The sequence below is a fragment of the Rousettus aegyptiacus genome, unplaced genomic scaffold (genome assembly GCF_014176215.1).
Source record: "Rousettus aegyptiacus isolate mRouAeg1 unplaced genomic scaffold, mRouAeg1.p scaffold_m13_p_1, whole genome shotgun sequence".
Taxonomy (NCBI): Eukaryota; Metazoa; Chordata; class Mammalia; order Chiroptera; family Pteropodidae; genus Rousettus; species Rousettus aegyptiacus.
The window spans coordinates 117,193,011-117,207,717 of NW_023416284.1; the positions used below are offsets into that span (position 1 = coordinate 117,193,011).

Consider the following 14,707-nt stretch of genomic DNA (forward strand, 5'->3'; position numbering starts at 1 on the left):
ATGGTTTATGTGGAAACTAATAGTATGATATGACCTTGAAGGGCTGGCGCCTGAATAAATGTGGTCATTTAAGAATATCTGACTGAGTCAGAGCAGGGTGTGGTTAGGTTAGGAGGCATAGGACAAATTGATTAGGGTGTGGTAGAAGGGACTACACTATAGGGGTGGTTTATTTTGCCTCGGTCAGGTTCAGTTTTACCTGGTGATGTTTCAGCTTCTGGAACTCTTCAAAGCTACATAGCTTCTCCCAATATCTATTGAACAATGACATCTCAATAGTTTAAATTACAGATAGAATAACTGAAGAATAGAAACGATAGAGGTTAAAGTGGTCTCGCACATAAAGACTATTGTTCTATCAGATAAATTATCCTTTCTTTTTAAAACAGGTGACTCATTAAATAGAGTTTTGAGACCACAAATCTATATAAATTAAAAGTATTATGATTTCGAAGCATTGATGACTCGTCATATTTTTTTCTATGTAAACTTTTTGAAAGATTTTTGTCAGACTACAGGTGATAATTCTCATGGTAGCTAATGAGTATTTTAAAAGCCTGTATAAATCTAACATAAATATCTTGGTGAGGTGCCAAACTCAAAGGATATCTTTTTTACAAATGGACTACATATTAACTGAATCAATCTGTATTCTCATTTTTTAAAAACTTCTTCTTGCAAAAATTTTATTCCACTCATTTAAATTATTTCTAACTAGGTATATATGCACAATAAACCTAACTGGTGAAGAATTTAAGTTGACTTAAAACGAGAGCATATATTATTAGCTCAGATACATAAAATAATCTCTAAGTCAAGGAAAAGTGAATACAGCAAGAGCATTCTTTATTTTAAAATATTTTCAGAGAACCATACCAATATTTCACTCAAGATTAAGATATATTTTTGAAATTTAACTCTAAGGTTAAATGAAATCTAGTTTTTTAAATAAAACACTGACTTTATTAACAATTTGTTTCTAAGATATACTTGAGTTCGTTATACACCAAGATTACACTTATTGTAAATTTATACAACTGATTCATATGCTCTGGAAAAAAAATAAGTTCATAACAGAAGCACTGACATTGTTTTAAATATACATAAAACTTTGATATAATGATCTGTTTTATATTCATATTTAACCATGGATCATTTATTTATTCATAAGAAACTCTAATATGTCAAATGAACATCAGCTTTAGAAAAGCATGGTTATTTTTCTGAGAGAATAGGAAATCAATGGCTGTAATTAGAATTGTAATAATTAAAAATTTTAAAACACTAAAAAGTGTGTTTATCTGTCTTCGCTCCTCAGAGACTTTACTTCACAGATCTTAGAAAATCAGAAGACTCGGTTGCAGTTCTAATGGCCAAAACTAGATGGTGCTCTATAGTTGTCAGTGCATCAAGAGGTTTAGTTAGAATTAAGGGCTTAATTAAGGATGTATTTTATGATTTAATTAAGGATGAGTATCATATTTGACCTCTCTATTTTTGCTTCCATAGAATTTTTTAGGAAGTAGGAGGCATTATTTTCTTGTTTATTGGCTTAGTTATTTCTTGCCCGACCTCTTAGCCCTTATTCAACACCCGTAAAATTGTTAGACTTATTAATGTTAAAGGAATTAAATCCTAGAGAAGTATTTAAGGGAAATACTCAGTGTTCCACAGCTAGTCAAACTTGACTAGAATTAACACTTTGGTCTTTACTCTATCAAAACAAGCCACCTTACCTAACAAGGTGAGAATAAAGTATAAGTAGGAAGACTAAATTCACTTTTGGGAAGGCATTAGAAAAGCCATGAACGACACATAGTTGTTGCTATTCCTTCCATCATCATAGTAGTTTCGACTCCCTTTTCTGAATAACTTCATTGTCCTCATCTTCCACTCAGGATCTGTGGATAGAAGAGCAGAAGGAAGAAAAGAGAGAAAGAGAACTAGAAAAAGCTCACAGATAAGCATATTCCATGTGCCAGGCACTGATTTAAGCACTTGACGTAAGTTTTCTTTTTTATTTTTTGAACTAATCAAAGAAGGTATAAATAAATTATCTCTGTTTTACATACAAGGAATTTGGTACTCAGGTGAATAACTCCCCAAGGTTAATAAGTGGAAGAGTAAGGATTTGACCATAATTCTAATTCTCTAAGCAACGGGGTTTTCTACCACTATAATTAAGGCATTCAGGAAAAATGATCATTGTCTCTTTCCTAGCAGCTGTCTATGATGAGCATGCCATACATCCAGGTTAAGACTATACGATGTATGATCTCATGTAGTACACATTTAATATGCTTGCCAATTCTGTTGCACTATGTATAGAAAATGATATTAGCCTAGAGAAATTAGTGAGTCAGTGGCAATGTTAAATAAGAATATAAGACCCTTGATTAATAATTTCTGTTTTTAGATAAAACTTAAGCACAGGAAAATGGTCAACTTATATATCGTTGCTGTTTATTTCTTATCATTGTTATAAACTGTCTTGTTTAACAATTTTGTTAGTCAATGAGAGGTCAATAATGTGTTATGATGATAAAGTAACTTCTCAAGAATATAAATAAAACTCTCTCAATTAAATTTGAACAATTGTCTTCAATTATGTTTATTATTTGCATACATTATAATGAAAATAAAGAAATAGAAAATATGATTTTTTTTCATTTATAGTCAATAAATTAGTAGGTCAGACGTATACAAAAATTCATTCATCACAAATTATTTACTGATGACAATGTGCAAAATAGGCCAGGACACTGCATGGGGTTAAAGGATGACTGAGTCAGAACACTTGGCAAAAGGACTGTGGAACAAAGACCTGCCCAGGTATTGCTACATCCAGTCATGGATGTCTTTGTCTGGACTCAATCCTGGGGCAATCACTTACCCTGAGGAAAAAGTGCCACTGGCCTCAGGGTAAGACTTTCATTTCCTGCCTGGTTTATAAGAAAACCATATCTGTCTTTTTGCCAGATGTAAAGCTGTGTTTCTTCCTCAACTTTTTACTCATTTCTGCCTCTGCTTGTCACAATTATCAAGTATTTGGAGACTTGAAGAAAGTGTTTGTCGTTAAAGTGTAATCCATCGTTGCTTATGTTGCCTAGCTGAAAGTCTTTAGTTTCTCCATTGATTTTTGAACGTTATTCACTTTCTAATTCAAGATAATTTAGAATGCTAGTCAATGACCTCTATCTGGCATCAGTTATACTCAGTGAGACCATTTTGATCTCTAATTATCAGGATGGCTTTACTCCTGGCCAACCTCTTTCTATTTCTCAAATTCGTCCCACTAAAATTAATTTTACAGTTGACATTTCGTCGTATTTTATTAGCTTTTCCCAATATTTGATTACAGTATTATCACATAAGTGGGAATGATGCTCATATTGAAATACAAACCTATTGTCAATGTGTAACTTTTTCAGAGGTATAATTTTTAATATTTTCATTTTTCATGGTAGGAACAGCTTTGTTAGCCTGATGGGTTAGGATCAGTTAGTTCTGTATTGACTTATTACTGTACTAGTCTGGAACATACTCCTAGAGTCAGAATCAGTACACACCATGTGTAGATAGGTTAGCACATGTACATATATGTGACTTCTGACACCAAAACTTCTCAACTACCTTGGTCAATTTTCAGTCCTTATAGATTACAAAGAGCCATGACAGTTTTATCCCATTAAATCTTCACGACACCTCTGTGAGATCTGTTTTTACTTTTTTCATAAATCTCTGTATTACCAATGAGGAAACTGAGGGTAGGATAAATGAAGGGATTATCCCAGAGTACACAGCTAGTAAGTTTCCAGGAAACTGGTATGTAAAATTAGATTTAACTCTAAATTGTGTACAAATAGCTCATATTTATTTAGCATCTATTATATACCAGTCACAGCTCTAAGAACTTTATATGAACTACCTTAAACCCCACAACAACCCTTTGAGGGAGGTTCTATGTTTGTCTCCTTTTTATAGATGAGTAAATTGAAGCACAAAGAAAGTAAGTGATTTCTCAAACTCCCACAGCTCAGGCTGAACTCTGTTCTGCTGACTCTCTGCATAGGACAGGACAGGTTAAATAACCACTTTGGCAAACTCACAGAGGTGTTAGGATTTAATAGTAGAAAATGTATCATTGCTCTTTGTAAGGAATCAAAGTTGACCAGAATGGTTATGGAGAAGTTTGAGGTCAGAAATGAAGTTCACAGATATTCTATTGGTGGGGCACAGTCCAGCCAGGTTAAAGATGTGAATATAAGACTGTAATCAACAGATGGAATCAGAATATGTGCCAACAGCAGCTTTCCCTTCATTTACCATCATTTTCTTCGGAATTTCCTTAACGTGGTTAAAGAATCAAGATCAGGAAGTTAAGGACAGGAAATGCAAATAATTATGAGTCATGCATTTATTCCATATTATTATTAATCTACTCCGATTCTGCTCCTCTTGTTGTTTTAGATTATCACCTTCTCACCAAGGCCAGCTTTACAATTTGCCTGCTTGGAAACTCAAACTCAAGAGATTAATAATGAAACATTGTGTGTGTGTGTGTGTGTGTGTGTGTGTGTGTGTGTGTGTCTATTCCATTCCATTCAGATTCCACAAATCTCAAAATTTCAGCAAGAAATTCGTTTTTCTCTTTATATTAGTTGTTTTTGGCATTATCTCCACTCATGTGTCACTGCAACTTTGACAATACTTTTACATCAGGTTTTTTAGAATATTTTGTTCTGATCAACTCCCATTTTGAATTCCTGGGTCAGTCCCACAGTGCACAACTCGTTCATTTTTGCTCCAGGTAAACAGCTTATGTCCATTTATAACTCAAAGCTGCCTATAGAATTGAGTGATTATCCAGTGAATTTGATCAGTATAAACAACCAAAGTAGACAATAAAGGCTGAAACACTTCTTAAAATTAAACTTTTATTACACATCTATCTAGATCATTGTCTCTCTTCAACACCATTTTCTTTCTAGATGGAGCTTAAGATCTCTTAATAGGTGACCTCAGAGAAAGCATCTCTTTTTCTCATTGTATTCTTGGAATACTGCTATGCTGTGCTACACAGATGTTTCTTGGCTATTGTGTTTTATAAACATGGTGCCTCTCAGCAGAGCCCACTGTTTCATTGGGCTGATGAAATATCTCACTCCACATTCACGGCTGACTATATTTTCTTCTACTTCCTGTGGCTGTTTGCTCTGAAATAGTGGTGATTTGGGACTCAAAAATGTTTTCATAACAAGCTGTACTTTAATATTATGTATTAATAAGGAATATTTGTTACTGAGACACTGAACATAGATCATACTCATGTGGTAAATTTATTTTATAGAACGTATTTTCCAAATGCCATAGTAAGGTTGGGCAAAGCAGGTATAAGGAGTAAAAAGAAAAAACACCCTTAGAAATATCAAAATAATAAGTATAAATCACAAGTAATTTTATTCCTAGTCCCGCAGTATACCCTAAAGGATAACGATTTATAGTCCTTGTAATTTTATCTTAGGTATTGCCAGTTCTATTCTTAGCTATATAAATGTGTTATCATCTTTTTCACTCTCAAAAAACTATTTGCTTCAGTATCTTCTAGCCAGTGAATTTTACTTGTGCTTTATGTTTTAAGAGGCAAGAGAGATTTTTAAAGTTGGTTGCTTTTGCTATCTTATAGTTTCTTTTTCATGGTCATTAAATATTCATTTTTATTTATTTTCTTTATAAATTTATTTTGCATTAAAATTTTCTTGAACTTGATATTTGTGTATGGTGTCATATTGAAAAAAAAATCATTGCAGAGACCAATTTCAAAGAGCTTCTTTCCTATGTTTTCTTCTAGGAGTTTTATGGTATCAGGTCTTATGTTCAAGTCTCTATTCCATTTCAAGTTAATTTTTGTGACTGGTATAAAATAGAGGTCCGATTTTATTTTTATGCATGTGGTTATCCAGTTTTCCTGGCACTATTTGTTGAGGACACCTTCCTTTCCCTTTTGAGTGTCCTTGGCTCCTTTGTCAAGTATTAGTTGACCATATATGAAGGAGTTTATATTCTGTTCCATTGGTCTATGTGGTTATTTTTATTCCAGCACCATGATGTTTTAATTACCACAGCCTTTGTAATATAGTTTAAAATCAGGAAATGTGATATATATATATATTTTTTTTTTGAAATTAACAGATAAGATTAATAATTTTAATTGATAATTTTAATTAAAAATTTCGTAGTTGCAGTCATGTACCAAAAGAATAAAGGATGACATTTCTTGTGAGTCCTGACCTCTGCCCTCTATTTAGAGTCATATGCACAACTCCCTACACTTAGGTTAACATCAATCTTCTCACTAAGCCCCGAAACGACTGTGCATTTTATCACTTCTCAGCATTTGCTTATGCCATATTTTAAGCCAGTTAAAAACATTTCTTTTCTGCTCCCCAAAGGGAGAATGAACTGCTTTTTTATTTAAGACTCACAGTGTGCTAGTTAATACTCATATCTTTCTATTCAGAACAAGAAAGCTCTTGTCATATTGTTTTATTCCTTTAGAATATAAGCTCCCTGAGGACATATTCAACCCTCACTCATCCCTGTGTTCCCTGTCTCATTCTTCCCATTTCTGCTTGTGCCTGGCTCAGAACTGAGTAAATAAAATCTGAATTGTATATCACTTAATGATTCTAGGCTTGCTTATGGTCACTCAATTATTTTGATTTTGGACTGAGACTCTCAGAACCAGGCCCTCTAAATTCCCATCAGACCTATGGTATTTCCACAAGACCGTTTTGGTGACTCTTGTCCTCTAAAACTCTATTGTGTTGCCACCTGTGTTTCCTAGAATGAATTCTTTCCCATTTCTTCACTCTGTATCTATTTCCATGATGTAAGCAGGCTGCCACATTCACACTGTTGCTAATATGTGCGACGTCTTCCACACATTCTCTTTCTCTTTTTACTTCTCTATCATCAGCCAGGCTCTGAATTTCTTATATTTTAACCTGCTGTTCACAAAATTGCCTCCTCTTAAATCTCAGTTTTTAAAATATGTCCAAAGCATTATTATTCAACTACATCCCTGACTTTGAGGTCATGTGCTTCAAACTTCTCCATATACCCTGAAAGTTCATTTTCTCAAGGTCTTCTATCTCACTCTTTTCTCAGTTAGTCAGTAATTCATTAATGGCATATTCTAGTGTATTTTTTCTATTCTATTTGAACACTAATATTTAGAAGTATTGCCACATTATTCTCTACTCATTAGTCCAAAACATTTTCACTTCCTCTTGTTGCTTTGATACAAGAGAAGAAATATGGAACAAATTGGGATAAGACAGCCAATTCCAATAGATTAATTTCCAATTGTCTAGATTTTTAAAGTTGGACTTGAGAAACATTTTTTTATATATTCTTTCTCAGATAATTTTTTCCTGTAGTATCCTTTTCTCTTCACTATACATGTCTTTTATGTTTTTCAGTTTTAAAAGAAAAATGCCAATGTCTTAATTCTCATGTTTGAATTTCTTCTCAGATCATTTTTAAAAATTTTTCTTACTTTTATTTTTAATCATTTTCTATAATTTCATCTGTGAGTAGCAGATGTGTGTAGGCTCAGTTATGCTAAAGCAGGAATTAGACACCAAAATATAATTATTCATCCTACATTGGTATGCTTGATTTAGGAAAGTAAATTATGATTATTTGCAAGGCTCAAGAGTCAATAATTACCTGCATTTAAACTTAATTTTTTTTATATTACCAATAGAGATATGGATTCAGCATGTTGGAGCCTTGTATAGTTGGAATTGGCAATATAAATTGAAAAAGGAAAATGAAAAGTTAAGACCTTATAAAGTAGATAAGAAAAAAGATTAAAGATGAGCATTCTTTAACCATTTACTTCATAAATAGGTACTGAATCCATATTGTCTGCAATCACTAAGGGAGATATTAAAGATACAGAAACCTGAATGGAATCTGCATTACCAAAGCTCATAAACATATTAAATTTATTTATTACTGGCATCATATAGATGTGAAAAAAAAGATATTATAGAAGATATTACTGGATTTTAAATAGGGTAGAAAAGAAATGTTAAATCAGGGAGTTTCATTTTCATACAGCTAGGAAACATTAGAATAGAGTATATATTTTAAGATTGCTTGCCCTAAAAGTGTTTGTTTGGCTGTAGCCCTCTTAGGATTCTATAGGTCTGGAAAAGCTAAGATATTATCGAATCCAACTCTATTACATTTTAGGAAGCTGAGACCCAGAGAGTTTAGATGGTTTATCTAATGTCACTGACATATAAGTTGACAGAGCCAAGACGATAAACTTTGACTTTTAATTTTTTGTTCACCTATGAACCTTTTTATTCCTTTAATAAGTATTCAAATAGATCTGGGAATACAGAATATTGAGAATGCAAAATAAATTAATTGTCATTTGCTTGGAAAGTGGTTCTTGTACAAAAAACTAAAGAGGATGGAACAATATTACAAAAGAGATTAAACAGAAAAGGGTAATCAGGTTGGTGTAGGGGGATTCCCAGATGTGTACTCTTGATAAATTATCAGATAGCCTTGTGTAAGTCAAAGAGGCTTGGGTCACATTAAAAAAAATATCAGTAGACTAAAAAAAAAAAATGCTGTCAACAACATTTTAGACAAGCAGGAAAGATTTCCTTTACATTTATGCTAAAAAGTGTGGGCAAATAAGTTTTACTTGAAATGATTTGTTTAATGTAACATTTTGGCTTGGATAAAAACCACTTGTGTGGATTTATTTTTGTTAAAAGTTTCAGGATCGTGCTTAACACACACACACACACAAATCCCACAAAAATAAAAATGCTATATTTTATTATATTTTCTAAATTCTTTTTCTTTTAAAGAAAATTTGAAATTTGAAGTGGTGCTAATTTTGCTGCTCCAATAAAGCATAACTTGTAAGTCATGAAGGGTTGTTTATATCAATTATTCATGAAAAGAAAGTTCCAACTCTCACAGTCAATTTTTATTAAAGAAAAATATGAGCTATTGTTTATTATACACTGCTGAGTGAATTAGATGGCATAAGAAGAAAGCAGTGTGTTGCTTTCTTAATGAATATAGACACTCAGTGTTTAGTCCAAGTATATATAATGTATATTATTTCAAGTAATATATAACATATCATATATAATATACAAGTAATATCATATATTATATATAAAATATAGTAATATTTATATACTACTTAAATAATAAAAGGCTGATTTTCAAACTTAGTTTATTTTTATAATGCTAGCTAGCTTTCTCATATTAAAATTTTGATGATAGCATAGTCTCCATTTTATTAAAACTTTTATTTCTTTTGCTATCTTTTGAAAATATAAATAGCACTAAGGAGCTATGAAAACTTTCTATTTTTATTCCTAATGAGACTACTTAGAATTGTTTTAAACAAAGCATTCTTTGAAACAGGTCAAGCATATCTAATTTTCAAAACGAAGTGTACATAGTTTAATACATAATGTACATGTTACAATTACATAATGAATTGCATTGAACCTGTCTAAAAAATTTTGGTAATAATTCAACTAGACTATCTCTGGTCAGCCCCACCAAAAAAAAACAACCAAACAAACAAACAAACAAAAAACACCAAAGGTAGAAAGCATGATATATTTTAAAGACAAATATAATTATTTCCAAGATACTCAAGTACTCTTCCATTTTGCTGGTAATTATGTTTATAATCTGGAGGCACCACATGTCTTTATGGTTGTAGTATTAAAAATAAAATCTTTATTTTTGCAGAATTTATAAAAACCTAATCTAAACAAAGACAATTTTTGTAATGGTTAAAGGCTGTAGCTGCTATTAAAAGTTAATAAGTTGGCCCATAATCTTCTAAAAATATATAAAAGTGTTCTAGAATAAAAATTTTAAATCATTTGTAAGCAAATATTACTAAAGGCTTTCAAGTCATTGATCGGCCTGCCATTATATATTTTAAATGTAATTTACATTTACTACCATATTTAAAATATTATAGTTTATTATTCTGGCTAATGGTAGAATTTCAATCACTAGTTTTGTATTCATGTTTGAAGCAGCAAAAAATTATTGCCTTTTGCCACTGGAAGTGAGGTGGCCAATAGAGGTTAATATGTAGTTTCTGGTCAAATTATTACTGTTTTTTTCTTTCTTTTTTTTTTTCCATATGCACAGCATGTAAGACACTATTCTTCACCCAATTACAATAATATCTCTTGAAAAAGAATAAATGGAAACTCCATTTCTTTTACATGGATGAATGGCATATAAAAGATTTCCTTATAAATCTGAATTTAGTCTTCTGGAAAGAATTTAAATAAACTATAAGAGAGGCTAAAATCTAGTACAAAATAGAAACATTACAGTCTGTATTAGTCAGCAGTCTTCGTTTACAAGTAATAGAAATTTAAATTCAAATTGACTAAAACAAAAAAGGGAATTCATTGACTAACATCATGGAAAACTCAGGGACTGCTAAGCCTAAGTCATGTGCCCATGCCAGGATCAGAGAGCTACTGTCATCTTCATCCAAGCTACACAGACTGAATGTAGGGAAGAGAAGTTTCTTAAAAGGAAAAACATATGATACTACCAGAAGAAAGATGCTGAATACAAAAATAACAAATGTCTACCTTACTTTCAAATGCAGATTATTGTAGTCTACTTACTGCTAGATAACTTCAACCTACTATTGTCTCTTCTGCATATAATACTTGATTCAAGTTCTAAATGACTAACAAAAATAGAAAATTTTAAAATGAGTTCTCGTTTTTCTTTTTCCCTTATTGGTAGGCCAGTTTTCTCTCCAACATGAAATTCACCATTATAGTTCCAGGCAAAGAGGTGGAGGAGAGAAGATGCCTTCCTTGGAAGGAAAAAGCTATGATGTAGTGGAAGCCTACCCCCTCTGTCTAGGGGTTTGTACAGGGAATCAAAGGCAGGACAGGAATCTTCAATACCAGATTGGAGAGATACGAAGTCAGCTGGAAGAAGCCAATGGATCCTGACTAAGCTGAGATGAGATGGACAAGGGATTTATTAGCATCAGACACTAACAGCAGGTGCAGAACTGTGATTCATTCAGCGTGCATAATATGACAGTACTGGCTGTTTATACCCAGTGTCTATATTCATAAGTGCCCATGCTATATTGGTTTTTAATTTTTTTTTTTTATTATCACAACCAATAAATGACAAACTTTAGAGGTTGGTCAATCAGTGACTATCCAAGGACCAACATGAGGTCTGCATTTCTTTTCTTCTCCAATGCCATGAGACGATTCCCATTTCTCTCTCACACATTAAATACCATCTTGAAGAAAGGTGAAGAAAGGTGAAGAAAGGAGAATGAGACAATGTTGCAGAATTACTTTAGGATTATGCTAACAGTCTTCCACATAATTGGATGGACTAATATTTGAGTCATTTTGGGCTAAATTTAATATTTCAACCCTACTTCCTAGTGAATGAGTGAGGTCATGAAGATTAGACCAGTTATAGAGAAATGTAGTCACATTATATGCACATCCCACTTGTGATATATGTAAATTTGCAATCCTGATGCACATATAAATGAATTAGCCTTGAATGTAAATTCATGTTATTACTACTAGCAAAGGGCCAGTTAATTTACCCATAGATATTTGCCTGGAATCTCTGGGATATTAAAACACAAAATATAAAATGTAAAAACAAAATATAATATAAAAAACATAACAAAAACATAAAATAAGGATGAAATTGAACTTCATAAACTCTACTGTGACACAACTGAAGGATAACATTTTCATAATGAAAAGGAACACTCACAAACACCTTTAAATCATTGTTTAAAATAAGAAAAGGATGGAAAATCTACTAGCCATAAGAGTTATTAGTTGCTTTTTCTTCTTGGTAGATTTAGTAAAAATTTTAATTTTTTATAACCAGGTTATTTTGTAGTGGAAATTGTAGCAGAGGCTAAAGTAAAAACTAAGAAAAAATATTAGCAAATGTAACAGATGCAGAATCCTTCTTGATAATAATTGATAGATAATATATAGGGCAAAAAGCTCAGTAAAATATATATTGACATAGAAAAGATATGAACAGAAAGTTTACAAAGGAGGAAAAACAGAAACATATGGAAATGTTTATTTTATTTTCAGTTAATTTAAGATAAATCATATAAATGACTTGTATAAATAAAAAAGAACCTTTTCTTACTATTGAAATAGCATGTTTTATATTGATGGTGCTATTGTAAAGTTTTTGGAATTTCGCAGTGTGTGGAAAGAGTAATGAGAAAGTAGAAATATAGGGGGACATAACTTAAGGAAGTAAACTCAAATCTGGAAAACTCTAGATTCACAAATATGTTCATCATGATTTTTAACAGTAAAAAAGAGGAAATCACTTAAACATTCCAAAATAGGAGAATGATTAACTATACCTAATTGTTGGCATATTATGCAGCTGTTATAAAAATGTTATTAGAACCCAAACAAAATGTTTGTTTTTATCCTTAAAGAAAAAATTCCATTTTAAGATTTTATTGATATTACTATTATCTCTAATAACAAATATATATTTAAAAATAAGAGTATGTCAAAATGGTGGAAGTATCAGGCATCATTCTGTTTTCCAAATACCCATAATGTAGTTAGGAATTTTTATTAGTGGATAAAATGTATAAAAATAGAGAGTCTCTACTGGGACGGCCTCCCCAAGCCCATGAGAATCAGGGTGTGCGTAGGGGTGGAATATAATTAGAAGAACAATAAAACCATCTCGCAGAAAAAAAATTTAAAAAGTGCATAAAAAGAAAACACTGTTCTGAGTATGAAAAATCCTGGCTTTTCACTTGGCCATGACATTAACCATATTAGTGACTATAGGGAAAGAATTAAACATTTTTGGACTGTACAGACATTATCCAATGTAATCTGTTCATTCGTCTTTCAAATTCTAGAATTTTATTACCTATGGTTTATTAATAATGAGGGTAAAAGAGATTTAGCTTTAGATTTTTTTCAAAATATTGTTGCAAAGATTATATGGAAATGGAGCATGCTGTCTGATGGGTGAGCTTATAAACAAGAATATAAACAATCCATTTAAAAAGTTTGTTACACCCTTAAAATATTTCATAAATTAAAGGAAAGTTTTAGAAAAAAAGAAAGGATCATTAAACGAAAGCGAAAGATTAAATGATACTCAACAAAAATTTTAATGATATATATTTTGAACAAAGCACTGGGTAGTAAGAAATATAGAGAATTTAATTAGAAAGATTAAACTTTTTAAATGGAAAATTACATTAAATATAAAGCAAAGTTTTCATTTTTTAATTAGTATGTTTTTTTGTGTTCTATTTAAAATGCTTACCATTAGGTAATGAGTATGTTTTACTATATTATCCTCTAAAAGTGTTATTTTTATGTTTATATTTAGATCTATAATCCAGTTGGAAATGAATTTTTTAAAAAATATGATTTATGTAGGAGTCATTTCCTCACCATTTATTGAAAATATATTTTTATACTCTCCTTTTTCTACCATCCTGCATGCCACTTTTGACATAAATCTCATACACGTGGTTTTGTCTTTAGAGCCTCCATTCTGGCCTAGTTGTCTAACTTTGCACCCGTACCTCACAATCTTATTTACTGTAGTTTTACAATAAATTGATATTTACAAGTATAAGTCCAACTTTCACCATCTTCTTCAAGATTGCTTTTGTTCTTTGCATTTCTATATACATTTTGAAAACAGCTTGTTGATTGATGCATACTTAAAAAACAACTTCTGAGATTTTGGTTGGGATAACATTGAAATAGATTAATTTGTGGGAAACTTTACAATAGCAAATGTATCAAATCATATATGGTATATACCACTATTTATTTAGGTATTTAAGATGACCTCTATAATGTTTTATAATTTTCTGTATAGAAGTTGTACAACCTTATTAAAATTATTCCTGTATATTTTATGTTTATTGCTATTGTAATTGGTTTTTAAAAAAGAAAATTTTATTTTATAATTATATGTTGCCAGTATAGAAATAAAAATAATGTTTATATACTGATCACAACATTGCTGAATTTACTTATTACTTCTGGTAGTATATAAAAATTCTTTTGAATTTTTTACTATTCAATTATGTTATCTATGAAAAATGAGAGTTCTAATTCTTTCTAATCCTTATATCGTTTATTCTTATTCTTTTCTTGTCTTCTTCAGATTAATAAAGTATTTCTAAATTCTATTTCTCCTTTGTTATTCCATTTATTATATATTATTTTGGTATTTTTTCATTGAATATCCTAGAGATTATAATGTGAATACTTTATTACAGTCACATAAAATTTAGTCCTTTATCTACCTCTCGAACAATTCAATGAGCTTATTTACCTCCCTCCTCATATGTATAGATATAGATAGATATAGATATAAATATAGATATAGATATAGATTTATAGAATATGGATATTTATACACCCACACATTTAACTGAAACATACATTAAGTTTGGTTTTGTCAGTCAAAATACATTTAGTTTTATCTACTTGTTTACCTTCTCCATTTGTTTCTTTTTTCCTGAATTTTTGTGCTGCCATCTAGGATAATTTTCTTTTTTTCTGAAAAACTTTCTTTAGTATTTTCTGTTAAGATGTGT

General features: G+C 31.1%; 1 long non-coding RNA gene across 1 annotated transcript in view; it reads right to left on the bottom strand.

The window, feature by feature from the left end:
- Window positions 1-1,249: 1,249 nt before the first annotated feature.
- LOC107517188 overlaps window positions 1,250-14,707 on the bottom strand; it is a 29,275-nt gene continuing 15,817 nt past the window's right edge. The window contains exon 4 of the long non-coding RNA XR_001598465.2: window positions 1,250-1,901. This is a non-coding gene — a long non-coding RNA (uncharacterized LOC107517188). The remainder of the gene's footprint in view (window positions 1,902-14,707) is intronic.